This window comes from Arachis hypogaea, chromosome 12 (assembly GCF_003086295.3).
Source record: "Arachis hypogaea cultivar Tifrunner chromosome 12, arahy.Tifrunner.gnm2.J5K5, whole genome shotgun sequence".
Classification (NCBI taxonomy): Eukaryota; Viridiplantae; Streptophyta; class Magnoliopsida; order Fabales; family Fabaceae; genus Arachis; species Arachis hypogaea.
The window spans coordinates 44,739,065-44,755,159 of NC_092047.1; the positions used below are offsets into that span (position 1 = coordinate 44,739,065).

General features: G+C 34.9%; 3 non-coding genes across 3 annotated transcripts; 2 read left to right on the top strand and 1 right to left on the bottom strand.

The window, feature by feature from the left end:
* Nucleotides 1-598: 598 nt before the first annotated feature.
* Nucleotides 599-706, top strand: LOC112732165 (small nucleolar RNA R71). The gene has a single exon (XR_003167902.1). It is a non-coding gene; the product is annotated as a small nucleolar RNA R71 (small nucleolar RNA).
* A 5,154-nt stretch (nt 707-5,860) lies between these two features.
* LOC112731170 (small nucleolar RNA R71) lies at nt 5,861-5,967 on the top strand. The gene has a single exon (XR_003166960.1). It is a non-coding gene; the product is annotated as a small nucleolar RNA R71 (small nucleolar RNA).
* Nucleotides 5,968-15,503: 9,536 nt separating this feature from the next.
* LOC112732042 (small nucleolar RNA R71) lies at nt 15,504-15,611 on the bottom strand. The gene has a single exon (XR_003167784.1). It is a non-coding gene; the product is annotated as a small nucleolar RNA R71 (small nucleolar RNA).
* Nucleotides 15,612-16,095: the final 484 nt, after the last annotated feature.

Below are 16,095 nucleotides of genomic sequence, written 5' to 3' on the forward strand. Positions count from 1 at the left end.
TAGATAGATCAGAGACTAAGTTTGCTAAATTAGAGGTATTTTGTTCAGAGTTCTCTGTCTGTTACTGAGTGGATGATGGAAAAGGTTTACTATTGTTAAACCTATTTCTTCCACCATTATTGAAGCCTTGTTGAGGCTTTTGTTGATCCTTCCATGAGAGATTTGGGTGATTTCTCCATGATGGATTATAGGTGTTTCTATAAGGTTCACCTAAGTAATTTACCTCTACTATTACAGGGTTCTCAGGATCATAAGCTTCTTCTTTAGAAGATGCCTCTTGAGTACTGTTGGATGCAGCTTGCATTCCATTCAGACTCTGAGAAATCATGTTGACTTGCTGAGTCAATATTTTATTCTGAGCCAATATGGCATTCAGAGTATCAATTTCAAGAACTCCCTTCTTCATAGGCGTCCCATTACTCACAGGATTCCTCTCAGAAGTGTACATGAACTGGTTATTAGCAACCATGTCAATGAGTTCTTGAGCTTCTACAGGCGTTTTCTTTAGGTGAATGGATCCACTTGCAGAAGTATCCAATGACATCTTAGCTAATTCAGACAGACCATCATAGAATATGTCCAGGATGGTCCATTCTGAAAGCATGTCAGAAGGACACCTTTTGGTCAGTCCTTTTTGTCTCTCCCAAGCTTCATAGAGGGATTCACCTTCTTTCTGTCTGAAGGTCTAAACATCCACTCTAAGCTTGCTCAGCTTTTGAGGAGGAAATAACTTGGCTAAGAAAGCCTTGACCAGCTTATCCCAAGAGTTCAGGCTATCCTTAGGTTGAGAGTCCAACCATACTCTATCTCTGTCTCTTACAGCAAAAGGGAAAAGCATGAGCCTGTAGACTTCAGGATCTACTCCATTAGTCTTAATAGTATCACAGATCTGCAAGAATTCAGTTAAGAACTGAAAAGGATCTTCAGATGGAAGTCCATGAAACTTCCAGTTCTGCTGCATCAGAGAAACTAGCTGAGGTTTCAGCTCAAAATTGTTTGCTCCAATGGTAGGGATGGAGATGCTTCTTCCATGTAAATTGGAATTAGGTGCAGTAAAGTCACCAAGCATCCTCCTTGCATTATTATTATTATTGGCTGCCATGTCCTCTTCCTGTTCGAAAATTTCTGACAGGTGCTTGCTGGATAGTTGTAATTTAGCTTCTCTTAGTTTCCTCTTCAGAGTCCTTTCAGGTTCTGGATCTGCTTCAACAAGAATGTTCTTGTCCTTGCTCCTGCTCATATGAAAAAGAGGAAACAGAAAAATAATAATAATATGGATCCTTTTTACCACAGTATAGAGGTCCCTGTGTGAGTAGATGAATAAATAAATAGAAGGAGATGAGAGAGAAAGAGGATTTTCGAAAATAATTTTTTGAAAAAGAGTTAGTGATTTTCGAAAATAGTTTTTGAAAAAGGTTAGTAATTTTTCAAAAATTAAAATCAAAAATTAAAATAATTAGTTAATTAAAAAAAAATTTTGAAAAAGAGGGAAGATATTTTCGAAAATTAGAGAGAGAGAGAGAGTTAGTTAGGTAGTTTTGAAAAAGATAAGAAACAAACAAAAAGTTAGTTAGTTAGTTGAAACAAATTTGAAAATCAATTTTGAAAAGATAAGAAGATAAGAAGTTAGAAAAGATATTTTAAAATCAAATTTTTGAAAAAGATATGATTTTGAAAAAGATAAGATAGAAAGATATTTTTAAAAAGATATGATTGAAATTAGTTTTAAAAAAGATTTGATTTTTAAAATCACAATTAATGACTTGATTCACAAGAAATCACAAAATATGATTCTAGAATTTAAAGTTTGAATCTTTCTTATCAGGCAAGTAACAAACTTGAAATTTTTGAATCAAAACATTAATTGTTATTGTTATTTTCGAAAATTTGATATATTAAAATAAGAAAAAGATTTTTAAAAAATATTTTTAAAATTTTCGAAGATAACTAAGAAAAATGAAAAAGTTTTGATTTTTGAAAAAGATTTTGAAAAAGATAAGATTTTTAAATTGAAAATTTGATTTGACTCATAAAAACAACTAGATTTTAAAATTTTTTGAAAAAGTCAAATCTAATTTTCGAAATTTTGAGAGAGAAAAGGAAACATATTTTTTTTATTTTTGAATTTTTAATGATGAGAGAGAAAAACATTAAAATGATGCAATGCATGAAAATTTTTACACCAAAACAATGAATGCATGCAAGAATGCTATGAATGTCAAGATGAACACCAAGAACACTATGAAGATCATGATGAACATCAAGAACTTATTTTTGAAAATTTTTAATGCAAAAAAAAAACATGCAAGACACCAAACTTAGAAATCTTTGATGCTTAGACTCTATGGATGCAAGAATGCATATGAAAAATACCATACAACACAAAACAAGAAAACATCAAGATCAAACAAGAAGACTTACTAAGAACAACTTGAAGATCATGAAGAACACTATGAATGCATGAATTTTTCGAAAAATGCAAGATGAGTATGCAATTGACCCCAAACTTTCAACTTAACTCAAGACTCAAACAAGAAACATGAAATATTTTTGATTTTTTTATGATTTTATGATTTTTTTTTTGTATTTTCATTTAATTTTTTTTTTGAAAATCATTTTGAAAAAAAAAAATAAGGATTCCAAAATTTTTAATATGAATTCCAGGAATCTTATGCTCTTTAGTCTAAAGCTTCAATCAAAGGGTCAGGCATGGCTTAATAGCCAGCCAAGCTTTAGTATGTAATTCAGACATGACACGCCTGACATTCCCTACAGCCAGCCAGGCTTCAACATGCTTCATGAAACGCTAGAATTCATTCTTAAAAATTCTGAAGAAAAAATATATTTTTGAAAACATTTTTATTTTAAAATTTTTTTCGAAAACAAAGGAGAAAATTTTGAAAGATTTTTGAAAAATTTTTGAAAATAAAACAAAAAGAAAATTACCTAATCTGAGCAACAAGATGAACCGTCAGTTGTCCAAACTCGAACAACCCCCGGCAACGGCGCCAAAAACTTGGTGCACGAAATTGTGATCTCTGGTAATGGCTCCAAAAACTTGGTGCTCTAATCTCAATTCATAATTTGTCACAACTTCGATACAACTAACCAGCAAGTGCACTGGGTCGTCCAAGTAATAAACCTTACGTGAGTAAGGGTCGATCCCACGGAGATTGTTGGTATGAAGCAAGCTATGGTCACCTTGTAAATCTTAGTCAAGCGGATATAAAATAGTTATGGAGTTTTCGAAATTAAATAAGAAGTAAACATAAAATAATGATAGAAATACTTATGTAAATCATTGGTGAGAATTTCAGATAAGCGCATAGAGATGCTTTCGTTCCTCTGAACCTCTGCTTTCCTGCTGCCTTCATCCAATCAGTCTTACACCTTTCTATGGCTGGCTTTATGTAAGGGCATCACCGTTGTCAATGGCTACATCCCATCCTCTTGTGAAAATGGTCCAAATGCTCTGTCACAGCATGGCTAATCATCTGAGGTTCTCGATCATACTGGAATAGGATTCACCCTCCTTTTGCGTCTGTCACTACGCCCAGCACTCGCGAGTTTGAAGCTCGTCACAGTCATTCAATCCCTGAATCCTACTCAGAATACCACAGACAAGGTTTAGACTTTCCAGATTCTCATGAATGCCGCCATCAAAATAGCTTACACCACGAAGATTCTGATTAAGAGATCTAAGAGATACTCATTCAATCTAAGGTAGAACGGAAGTGGTTGTCAGGCACGCGTTCATAGAGAATGAAGATGATGGTCACGTTCATCACATTCATGTTGAAGTGCGAATGAATATCTTAGAAGCGGAATAAGTTGAATTGAATAGAAAACAGTAGTACTTTGCATTAATTCATGAGGAACAGCAGAGCTCTACACCTTAATCTATGGAGTGTAGAAACTCTACCGTTGAAAATACATAAGTGAATATAGGGTAAGCATGGCCGAGTGGCCAGCCTCCCATGGAGGTCTAGGATAGCATAAAACTGATCAAAGATGTCTAATACAATAGTAAAAAGTCCTATTTATAATAAACTAGCTACTAGGGTTTACAGAAGTAAGTAATTGATGCATAAATCCACTTTCGGGGCCCACTTGGTGTGTTCTTGGGCTGAGCTTGAATTCTACACGTGGAGAGGTCATTCTTGGAGTTGAATGCCAGCTTTTGTGCCATTTTGGGCGTTGAACTCCACTTTGCAACTTGTTTCTGGCGCTGGACACCAGAATTGGGCAGAGAGCTGGCGTTGAACGCCAGTTTGCGTCATCTAAACTTAGGCAAAGTATGGACTATTATATATTTCTGGAAAGCCCTGGATGTCTACTTTCCAACGCAATTGGAAGTGCGCCATTTTGAGTTCTGTAGCTCCAGAAAATCCATTTTGAGTGCAGGGAGGTCAGAATCCAACAGCATCAGCAGTCCTTCTTCAACCTTTGAATCTGATTTTTGCTCAAGTCCCTCAATTTCAGCCAGAAAATACCTGAAATCACAGAAAAACACACAAACTCATAGTAAAGTCTAGAAATGTGAATTTAACATAAAAACTAATGAAAACATCCTTAAAAGTAACTAGATTCTACTAAAAACATACTAAAAACAATGCCAAAAAGCGTATAAATTATCCGCTCATCAGAACCTCGATTGTCTTTATGGTTTCCTTTGGTTCTGGGCTAGAGGGTTCTTGAGTGGAATTTAGGCACTCAAAGGGTATGCTTGGGCTGGCGTTCAACACAAGCTTGGTTAACTTATTGGGCGTTGAACGCCCTTGCTGTCCACCCTGACTGGCGTTAAACGCCAGTCCCTCTAGCATTCTGGGCGTTGAACGCCCAGTAGGGATGTCCTTGCTGTCGTTCAACGCCAGCTTCCCTGGGCTTGTGGGTGTTGAACGCCCAGTGAGAGGTTCTTCACTGGCGTTTAGCACCAGTTTTTCTACCAAAATGGGCATTAAACGCCAAGTGAGGAGTTCCTCACTGGTGTTTAACGCCAGGCTTGCTGCCCTTGTGGGCGTTGAACGCCAAGTGAAGGCTTCTTTACTGGCATTCAATACCTTCCCATTCTCCTCAAGTTCGGCCTCTACCTCTATGGTTATGGCCTTGCACTCTTCTCTAGGATTAACCTCAGTATTACTGGGAAGAGTGTCAGGAGGAGTCTCAGGGATCCTCTTACTCAGTTGACCAACCTGTACCTCCAAGTTTCTAATGGAGGACCTTATTTCATTAATAAAAGTATGGGTGGTCTTAGTGAGGCTGGAGACTAGAATGGCTATGTCAGAAAGGCTCTGCTTAGAGGTCTCCATATTCTCTTGAGAAGATGGGAATGGTGGTCTGTTATTGAACCTATTCAGGTTCCTACCACGTTGGTTGTTATTGAAACCTTGCTGAGGTTTCTGTTGATCCTTCCCTGAGAGGTTAGGATGATTCCTCCACAAAGGGTTGTAAGTGTTTCCATAGGGTTCTCCCATGTAATTCACCTCCTCCATGGTGGGTTGATCAGGATCATAAGCTTCTATCTCAAAAGAAGCTTCCTAATTACTACCAGCTACAGTTTGCATCCCAGTCAGATGTTGGGAGATCATGTTGACCTATTGGATTAAGATCTTATTCTGAGCTAGGATGGCATTCAGAGTCTCAACTTCATGAACTCCTTTTCTTCTGAGACGTTCCATCGTTTATAGGATTCCTCTCAGAGGTGTACATGAATTGGTTGTTAGCAACCATTTCAATGAGCTCTCTTGCTTCTGCAGGCATTTTCTTTAGGTGGAGGGATCCACCTGTAGAGCTATCCAATAAAATCTTGGATATCTTAGACAAACCATCATAGAACACGCCTATCATGGACCATTCTGAGAACATGTCAAGAGGACATCTCCTGATCAATTGCTTGTATCTTTCCCAAGCTTCATAGAAGGATTCACCTTCTCTTTATCTGAAGGTTTGAATATCCACTCTAATTTTGCTCATCCTCTGAGGGGGAAAGAACTTAGCCAGAAAAGCATTAACTAGCTTTTCCCAAGAGTCAAGACTCTCTCTGGGTTGGGCTTCCAACCATAGCTTAGCTCTGTCTCTTACTGCAAAGGGAAAGAGCATAAGCTTATAAACCTTAGGATTCACTCCATTTGTTTTTACAGTATCACAGATTAGCAAGAACTCAGCTAAAAACTGATATGGATCTTCTATTGGAAGTCCATGAAATTTGCAATTCTACTGTAGAAGGGAGACTAACTGAGGCTTAAGCTCAAAATTGTTAGCTCCAATGGCAGGTACAGCAATGCTTCTGCCATAAAAGTCAGAGGTAGGCATGGTGAAGTCACCAAGGACCTTTCTTGGCTCCTCTTGTGGTTCGGCCATGTCCCCTGTTTCTTGTTCAAAAATTTCTAAAAGGTCTCTTCCAGAGTATTGTGTGTTAGCTTGTTGTAAACACATCCTCAGAGTCTTCTCAGGTTCAAGATCAGGAGTTAAGAGGTGTTTTTTATTCCTGTTCCTGGTCATAAACAAGAAGAAAAGAAAAAGAAATATGGAAAAGAAGAAAGCTCTTTGTGCCAATTGGCAAGAAGCTCCTCCTTAAAGTCAGAAGTAAAGAAAGAAGAAGAAGAAAGAAAAGAAGTAAAAGAAGTAGAAGAAAAATACCTTGGAAATAGTAGATAAGAGTAAATAAAAGAAGATAGAAGAAGTGAAGATGGAAGATGAGAGAGGATGAGAAGAAGTCGAATGAATAGATGTGAAAGGAGAAGAAGTATCAATAGAAAAAGTAAATAAGAATTTAAATATTTTTATTTTTATTTATATATTTAATTAATTTTCAAAAATTAGTTAATTAATTTAAAAAGAATTTAAAATTTAGATGTCAAATTTTTGAAAATAGAAGAGATAGAAGAGAGGGAAATTTTCGAAAATTAAGAGAGAGGAGAGTTAGTTAGGTAGCTTTGAAAAAGGAGAGAGAGAAGAAGAGAGATGATTTTCGAAAATTAAGGAGGGAAGAGTTAGTTTGGTAGTTTTGAAAAAGATGAGAGAGAAGATAAGATATTAATTAAGAAAAGATTTTAATTTAAAATAAAATAGAAGATAAGATAAGAAAAGATTTGAAATCAAAATTTGAAATTAGAAAAAGATAAAATTTTTAAAAAATTTTAAAAACGATATAATGTTAAAATTTGAATTTTGAAAAAAGATAAGATAAGATTTTTTTTGAAAAAGATATGATTTTTTTTTAAAAGATTTGATTTTTGAAAACTTGTGACCTAAGATATGATAAGATAAAATTTTAAAATAGAAATCTAAATTTTTAATCAAAAATTTAGAAAATAATAATTAAGTAAAGATAAAAAAGATATTTTTTTGATTTTGAAATTTATTTATGAAAGAGAAAAACACAAAAAAGACACAAGACTTAAAATTTTTTAGATCTAGCACCCCTTTATTTTCGAAAATTTGGAGGGAAACACAAGGGGACACCAAACTTAAAAATTTTAAGATCAAAACACAAACAAGACTCAAGAACACTTTGAAGACTTACAACAACACAAAAGAACAAAACTTAAAGACTCAAAGAACATAAGAACATAACAAGAACACCAAACTTAAAATGTTTAGAAAACCAAACCAAAATTTTCGAAAAACAAAAGAAAAATAACAAGAAGACACCAAACTTAAAGACTTGACACAAGATTTAAACAAAGAAAATATTTTTAAAAATTTTTAGAACATAGGACTCAAAGAAAATGCAAGACTCAACAAGAACATTAACACTGTGACTCAAACAAACATCTAAGGATGCCAAAAATAAACTATATGAAAAAGGTTTTTGAAAGGGTTTAAAAAATTTTGGAATTGAAAAACAAGAACATGCAAGACTCAATACCAAGAACAAAAATCAAACAAAGAAAAGAAAAATATTTTTGAAAAAGGTTTTAAAATTTTCGAAAATTTGAAAAAGAGGAAAATAAAAATAAAAGACTTTAATCAAAGTTATACCCTTACAAAAATCAAAGACTCAACAAAAACATAAATTCAACAAAGAAAATAAAAATAATTTTGAAAAGGTTTTTTTTATTTTCAAAAATTAGAGAAGAAGAAGATAAAAATAAAAGACTCAATTAAAATAATGTAAAAATAAATTACCTGATTTAGGGAGCAAGACAATCCTTCAGTTTGTCCCAACTCAACAATCCCTAGCAACGGCGCCAAAAACTTGGTAGCACGATTCCTCACACCTTCGTACTGTTATACCAACAAGTGCAATGGGTCGTCCAAGTAATACCTGAGCGAGTCAGGGTCGATCCCACGAGGACTGTGGTTTGAAGCAAGCTGTGATTGTCTTGCAGGTCTTAGTCAGGCAGAATCAGAAGGTTGTTGGAATATTATGTAAGCCTTGAATAATTATATGTCATAAATGTTGAAAGGGGTAAAACCAATTGGATTAGATGATACGAATAGAGTTGAGAGTTGGAGTTGTTTTGCCTTTCTGAATGAACAGAACTCTGGTACTACTCTCTTCTTTGCTTGTGAATGATTTTCTTCTATGGCAGCCTGTATGTGATCAACGCCATGGGCCACGGTCATTGATCTCTTCTGCTACAGATTGAACGCCGCTGTGGTCATCCAATCTGACAAAGGGTGAAGTGCTAGCAAGTCATTCTCCTGGCGATCCTACTCAAAGTGCCACAAACAAGGTCGAATCTTTCGGATCAGAGAATGCTGCTTCTTTGGATTCTAGCCTATATCACGGAGACCATAATCTCCCTGGAAATCGGCTGAACTGGTGTCTCGAGAAGTCCCCAACGAAGTCGTGGATTAACCGTCTAAGAGATGTATAAACATAGCTGTTGGCTCATGCTTTCCAGTCATGTATTCACACGAACCTAAGTAGACGAGGGTGTTTGTCAGGCATGTTCGTCTTAGTGTGATGAATAGAGCTAATTTGTCAGATAATCCTATTCACCACGATGAAGATCAGATATACATCTTAGAAACAGATCAAACACGGATCGGAGAAGAAATAGTAATACTTTTATTAATTCATAGGACTCAACATGGCTCCTCCCCTCAACCTAGGAGGTTTAGAAACTTATACTGAAGTAAAAACACAATGGAAAAATGAAAATATGGTAGACCTCCCTCAGTGAGAGGTGTAAAAGTTCTTTAAATACTAGGTTAATGACTAAGGATTACACAAAAAGAGTAAAACAGTCTATTTAGTACTAAAATCCACTTATGGGACCCACTTGGTGAGTGTTTGGGCTGAGTTTTGATGAGATCCACGTGCTATGAGGCTTCTAGGACGTGAAACACTGGCTAGGGGGTCCTTATTGGGCATTTGGACGCTGGGCTCTACTCTTTGGGCGCTGGACGCTTGGAAGGGGCATGAAGCTGGCGTTGGATGCCAGTTTTGGGCCTTCTAATCCAAAGCAAGATATGAACCCTCCATTTTGACTTCTATAGCTCCAGAAAAGCTCTTCCAAATGCAGGCAGGTTAGATCTGGACAGCATCTATAGTGCTTTCTCTGTCTCTAAATCAGACTTTTGCTCCGGCTCCTCAATTTCAGCCAGAAAATATCTAAAATTGTCCAAAAACATAAAAACTCATAGTAGAATCTAAAAATGTGTATTTAACACTAAAACCTATAAAAATATAATAAAAACTACTAAAAACTATATGAAAGTGATGTAAAAAGCGTATAAAATATCCGCTCATCACCAAGCATTTTGTCAAACACTTGGAAGGCATAAAAGGAAAACTTCACAAAATGGAAGAATTAATGAAACCCATAACTAACACAAACAGGAAGTCAACAATATCAGTTAAGATAATCATAAAAAAGACATGGAAACATAAAATTGCATTAAAAGAAAATAGAAATCCATTAAGGGTTCATCAACATAAAAGAGAGCAAAATAAGAAATTAACAAGAAAAACTAAGAAGATTGAGACAATGGAATAATAAAATATAAAAAGAGTTGAAGTAAAAACAAGAATTAAAAGTTGGATCTAAGAAAATTTAACCTAAACTACCCTATATTCTAGAGAGAAGGGAGATCTTCTCCCTCTAGAATTCTAACCAACAACATGATAAAAACTATACTTTGACTACTCCCCCACATTTCCTTACAATTCTTGGGTTCAAAAGCATCAGAAATGAGTTAGATTTGGGCCTCATTGAGCTCAGAAATCGCCCCCAACATTTTGCCTTTAATGAAGTCACGTGCCGCTTGTCACGCATATGCGTCACTGGCAACTTTCTCTTTCATGCGTATGCGTGGGTGACGCGTGCATGTGGCCTTGAGTTCAGCAAATCCTCATTTTTTCATGAATTCTCCATTTTTGCATGCTTTTTCTTCATTCCTTCAAATCAATCTTTGCCTTCTAATCCTGAAATCACTTAACAACCATGTCAAGGCATCGAATGGAATTAAAGTGAATTAAATTTATCAATTTTTGGGTCTAAAAAGCATGTTTCTACGTTTAAGCACAAATTAGGAGAAATTCACAAAACCTTGCTATTTCGTTGAATAAATGTGAGAAAAGTTGACAAAATTCCCTAAATTCAACAAAAGATAAACCACAAAATTGGTGTTTATCAACCCTAATCAAAGTTTAATTCAAGAAATTGTCACAATTCAAATCAAATAACCGAGAGTATTTAAACTCTTGGGTCGTACTCCCAAGGAACTAGTGACAACAAGTGCATAAAATTGGTTGTGAAAAGCAAGGGGTTTCCAATGATGAAATCAAACAAAATAAAGGAATTAAAGAACAATCCAAAATTGCAATTAATAAACTAATAAAGGAATAAAAGAACTATATATGTAATATAAACAAGTAAGACTCAAAATTGGTGGAAATGTGGTTCAAAACATAAATGGAACCTTGACTTGGGATGAGTTATGGAATTCCTTCCTTGCCAAAACCACAACTATGATAATTATTATGGATTAATCTCACTTAGTTAACCCTTAACATCGAAGGATAAGTCAAGTGAGCATAATTGTTATTAATCCACAAATCCTAGCTAACTTACTAGTTACCTTAGTAAAAAGCTAGCGTTAGTGGAAACAATAACAACTAATAACCCAAGAATTATCACTAAATGTCAGACATTATGACTCTAGTAATCCATATACTCAATCCCCCAAGCCAAGGGGTAGAAATCTATCCCATAGTCAAAATTGAAATTTTATCAAACACATGGAGGGCACAATCATAAAAATATGGCAAAATTGGGAAAAATGATAAAAACTATGAACAACCAAGGAACAAAATCAACAATAGCAACTCAATAAACACAAAATAACCATCAAACATCAAATTCATTAACCAAAACTCAAAATTGCAAAACTATGTATATATTGACAAAGTAAATTAAAGTGTAAGAAAATGTAAAACAAGTAGTGCAATAAAATAGAAAATTAAGGAATACTTACAATGGAAATAGCTATAATCCAAGATCAAAATTGGGAATGAAAACTTGTAAATAAACCCTAATTACATCCTAAGAAAGTTGAGAGAAAAACCTAACCTAAACTACCTAAAACTACTCCTAAGTGTGTTGTACGAGCCAAAGAGCCCTTCCTTATAAGCTTCCTTATAAGCTTCCAAGCCATCAGAAATGGGCCAAAGAGCCCTCAAAATCGCGAGCCACGTGAATTTTTAATGAAGTCATGCACTGGTACTTGTGCTTATGCACAGGTGTGTGCGTACGCACACTTGCTGATTTTCATCCTATGCGTACGCATAGGAGTTGTGCGTACACACACTTGCTGATCTCTGATGAGCGGATAATTTATACGCTTTTTGGCATTGTTTTTACATAGTTTTCAGTACAATTTAGTTAGTTTTTAGTATATTTTTATTAGTTTTTAATTAAAATTCACATTTCTGGACTTTACTATGAGTTTGTGTGTTTTTCTATGATTTCAGGTAATTTTTGGCTGAAATTGAGGGACTTGAGGAAAAATTAGATTCAGAGGTTGAAGAAGGACTGCAGATGCTGTTGGATTCTGACCTCCCTGCACTCAATGTAGATATTCTGGAGCTACAGAACTCCAAATAGCACGCTCTCAATTGCGTTGGAAAGTAGACATCCAGGGCTTTCCAGCAATATATAATAGTCCATACTTTGATTAAGGATAGATGATGTAAACTGGCGTTGAACGCCAGTTCCATGCTGCATTCTCGAGTCAAAGGCCAGAAACAGGTTGCAAAGTGAAGTTAAACGCCAGAAACATGTTACAAACTGGCGTTCAACTCCAGGAAAGACCTCTACACATGTAAAGCTCAATGCTCAGCCCAAGCACACACCAAGTGGGCCCCGGAAGTGGATTTCTGCATCATTTACTCATTTCTATAAACCCTAGTAACTAGTTTAGTATAAATAGGAATTTTTACTATCTTTGTAGAGATCTTTGATCAGTTTTATGCTATCTTAGACTTTCAAGGGGGCTGGCCATTCGGCCATGCCTGGACCTTGTCACTTATGTATTTTCAATGGTAGAGTTTCTACACACCATAGATTAAGGTGTGGAGCTCTGCTGTTCCTCACAGATTAATGCAAAGTACTACTGTTTTTCTATTCAATTCAAGCTTATTCCTATTCTAAGATATCTATTTGCACCCAAGAAAATGATGAATGTGATGATTATGTGACGCTCATCATCATTCTCACTTATGAATGCGTGCCTGATAAACACTTCCGTTCTACATGTAAACAAGCTAGAATGAATAATATCTCTTGGATATCTAATACAGGGGACCGAGTCCGAGATATTAGAATCTTCGTGGTATAAGTTAGAACCGATGGATGGCCATTCTTAAGATCCAGAAAGTCTAAACCTTTTCTGTGGTATTCCGAGTAGGATCTGGGAAGAGATGGCTATGACGAGCTTCAAACTCGCGAGTGCTGGGCGTAGTGACAGACGCAAAAGGATAGTAAATCCTATTCCAGTATGATCGAGAACCGACAGATGATTAGCCATGCAGTGACAGCGCATTGGACCATTTTCACAGAAAGGATGGGATGTAGCCATTGACAACGGTGATGCCCTACATAAAGCTTGCCATGGAAAGGAGTAGGAATGGTTGGATGAAGACAGCAGGAAAGCAGAGGTTCAGAGGAACGAAAGCATCTCTATACGCTTATCTAAAACTCTTACCAATGAATTACATAAGTATCTCTATCCTATTTTAATTATCTTTTAGTACACTATAATCTCTTAATACATTTGAATCCACCTGACTGAGATTTACAAGGTGACCATAGCTTGCTTCAAGCCGACAATCTCTATTGGATCGACCCTTACTCACGTAAGGTTTATTACTTGGACGACCCAGTGCACTTGCTGGTTAGCTGTGCGAAGTTGTGACAAAGAATTAAGATTATGAACGTGCGTATAAAGTTGTCAGCACCGTTACCAAGGAATGGAACCGTCACGATTTCTGCGCACCAAGTTTTTGGCGCCGTTGCCGGAGATTGTTTGAGTTTGGACAACTGACGGTTCATCTTGTTGCTCAGATTAGGTAATTTTATTTTAATTTAAAGCTTTTTATTTTTTATTTTCGAAAAATACAAAATTTTTTTCTTTTTTTCGTTTTTCTCAATTAATTTTCGAAAAATACAAAAAAAAAGAAGTTTAATAAAATAATAAAACCAAAAATATTTTGTGTTTCTTGTTTGAGTCTAGAGTCAAGTTTTAAGTTTGGTGTCAAATGCATCTTTTTAATTTTCTAAAAAATTATTTCCGAAAATTTCATGCATTGCATTCTTCATGATCTTCAAGTTGTTCTTAGCCAGTCTTCTAGTTTGATCTTCATATTTTCTTATTTTGTGTCTTTTCTTGTTTTTCATATGCATTTTCAATTTGTTAATGTCTAAAGAATAAAAATTTTTAAGTTTGGTGTCTTGCATATTTTCTTTTCTTGAAAATTTTTCAAAAATAAGTTCTTGGTGTTCATCTTGACATTCAAAGTGTTCTTGGTGTTCATCTTGATATTCATAGTGTTCTTGCATGCATCACATGTTTTGATCTAAAATTTTTATGCATTGAGTCTTTGGGTTATTTTTCTCTTTCTTCATTAAAAATTCAAAAATAAAAAATATCTTTCTCTTATTTCACTCATAATTTTCAAAAATTTGATTTGATTTTGTCAAAAATTTTTAAAATTTAGTTATTTCTTATGAGTCAAATCAAATTTTCAATTTAAAAATCTTATCTTTTTCAAAAATCAAATCTTTTTCATTTTTCTTTTATGATTTTCGAAAATTTCAAAATTGATATTCAAAATTTTTTTTCTTATTTTTATTTCATATTTTCGAATTTAATACTAACAATTAATGTGATTGATTCAAAAATATTAAGTTGTTGCTTGCCTATTAAGAAAGGTTTAATCTTTAAACTCTAGAATCATATCTTTTTAGTTTCTTGTTAGTCAAGTAATCAACTTTGATTTCAAAAATCAAATCTTTTCAAATTTCTTTTTCAAATCTTTTTCAAATTAAGTTTCAATCATATCTTTTTCAAAATCAATTTCAAAATCTTTTCTAACTTCTTATCTTTTCAAAATTTGATTTTCAAATCTTTTTCAATTGACTACTTAACTTTTTGTTTGATTCTTACCTTTTTCAAAACTACCTAACTAACTCTTTCTTTCTAATTTTCGAAAATCACCTTCACCTTTTTCAAAAGTCCTTTTTAAATTAACTAATTGTTTTAAATTTAATTTAATTTGATTCAATTTTCCTTTCTTAATTTTGAACTTTAATTTTTATTTTTTATTTTAAATTCAATTTAAAAACAAAAATACTTTTATTTTCTAATTATTTATTTATTTACTAACACTTCTCTTTCTTAAAAATTCGAACCCCTCCCTCCTTCTGTGTTCGAATTTCTTCTCTTCTCTTCTACTTACATAAGGAATCTTTATACTGTGACATAGAGGATTCCATATTTTCTGTTCTCTTCTTTTTCATATGAGCAGGAACAAGGACAAGAACATTCTTGTTGAAGCTGATCCTGAACCTGAAAGAACTTTGAAGAGGAAGCTAAGGGAAGCTAAAGCACAACTCTCTGGAGAAAATCTGACAGAAATTTTCGAAAAAGAAGGAGACATGGCCGAAAATAATAACAATGCAAGGAAGATGCTTGGTGACTTTACTGCACCAAATTCCAATTTACATGGAAGAAGCATCTCAATTCCTGCCATTGGAGCAAACAATTTTGAGCTGAAACCCCAATTAGTTTCTCTGATGCAACAGAACTGCAAGTTTCATGGACTTCCATCTGAAGATCCTTTTCAGTTCTTAACTGAGTTCTTGCAGATCTGTGATACTGTTAAGACCAATGGGGTTGATCCCGAGGTCTACAGGCTTATGCTTTTCCCATTTGCTGTAAGAGACAGAGCTAGAATATGGTTAGACTCTCAACCTAAGGATAGCCTGAACTCTTGAGATAAGCTGGTCACAGCTTTCTTAGCCAAGTTCTTTCCTCCTCAAAAGCTTAGTAAGCTTAGAGTGGATGTTCAAACCTTCAGACAAAAGGAAGGTGAATCCCTCTATGAAGCTTGGGAGAGATACAAGGAACTGACCAAAAGGTGTCCTTCTGACATGCTTTCAGAATGGAACATCCTGGATATATTCTATGATGGTCTGTCTGAATTATCAAAGATGTCACTGGACCATTCTGCAGGTGGATCCATTCACCTAAAGAAAACGGCTGCAGAAGCTCAAGAACTCATTAACATGGTTGCAAATAACCAGTTCATGTACACTTCTAAAAGGAATCCTGTGAGTAATGGGACGCCTATGAGGAAGGGAGTTCTTGAAATTGATACTCTGAATGCCATATTGGCTCAGAATAAAATATTGACTCAGCAAGTCAATATGATCTCTCAGAGTCTGAATGGATTGAAGGAATCATCCAACAGTACTAAAGAGGCATCTTTTGAAGAAGAAGCTTATGATCCTGAGAACCCTGCAATAGCAGAGGTGAATTACATGGGTGAACCCTATGGAAACACCTATAATCCCTCATGGAGAAATCATCCAAATTTCTCATGGAAGGATCAACAAAAGCCTCAACAAGGCTTTAATAATG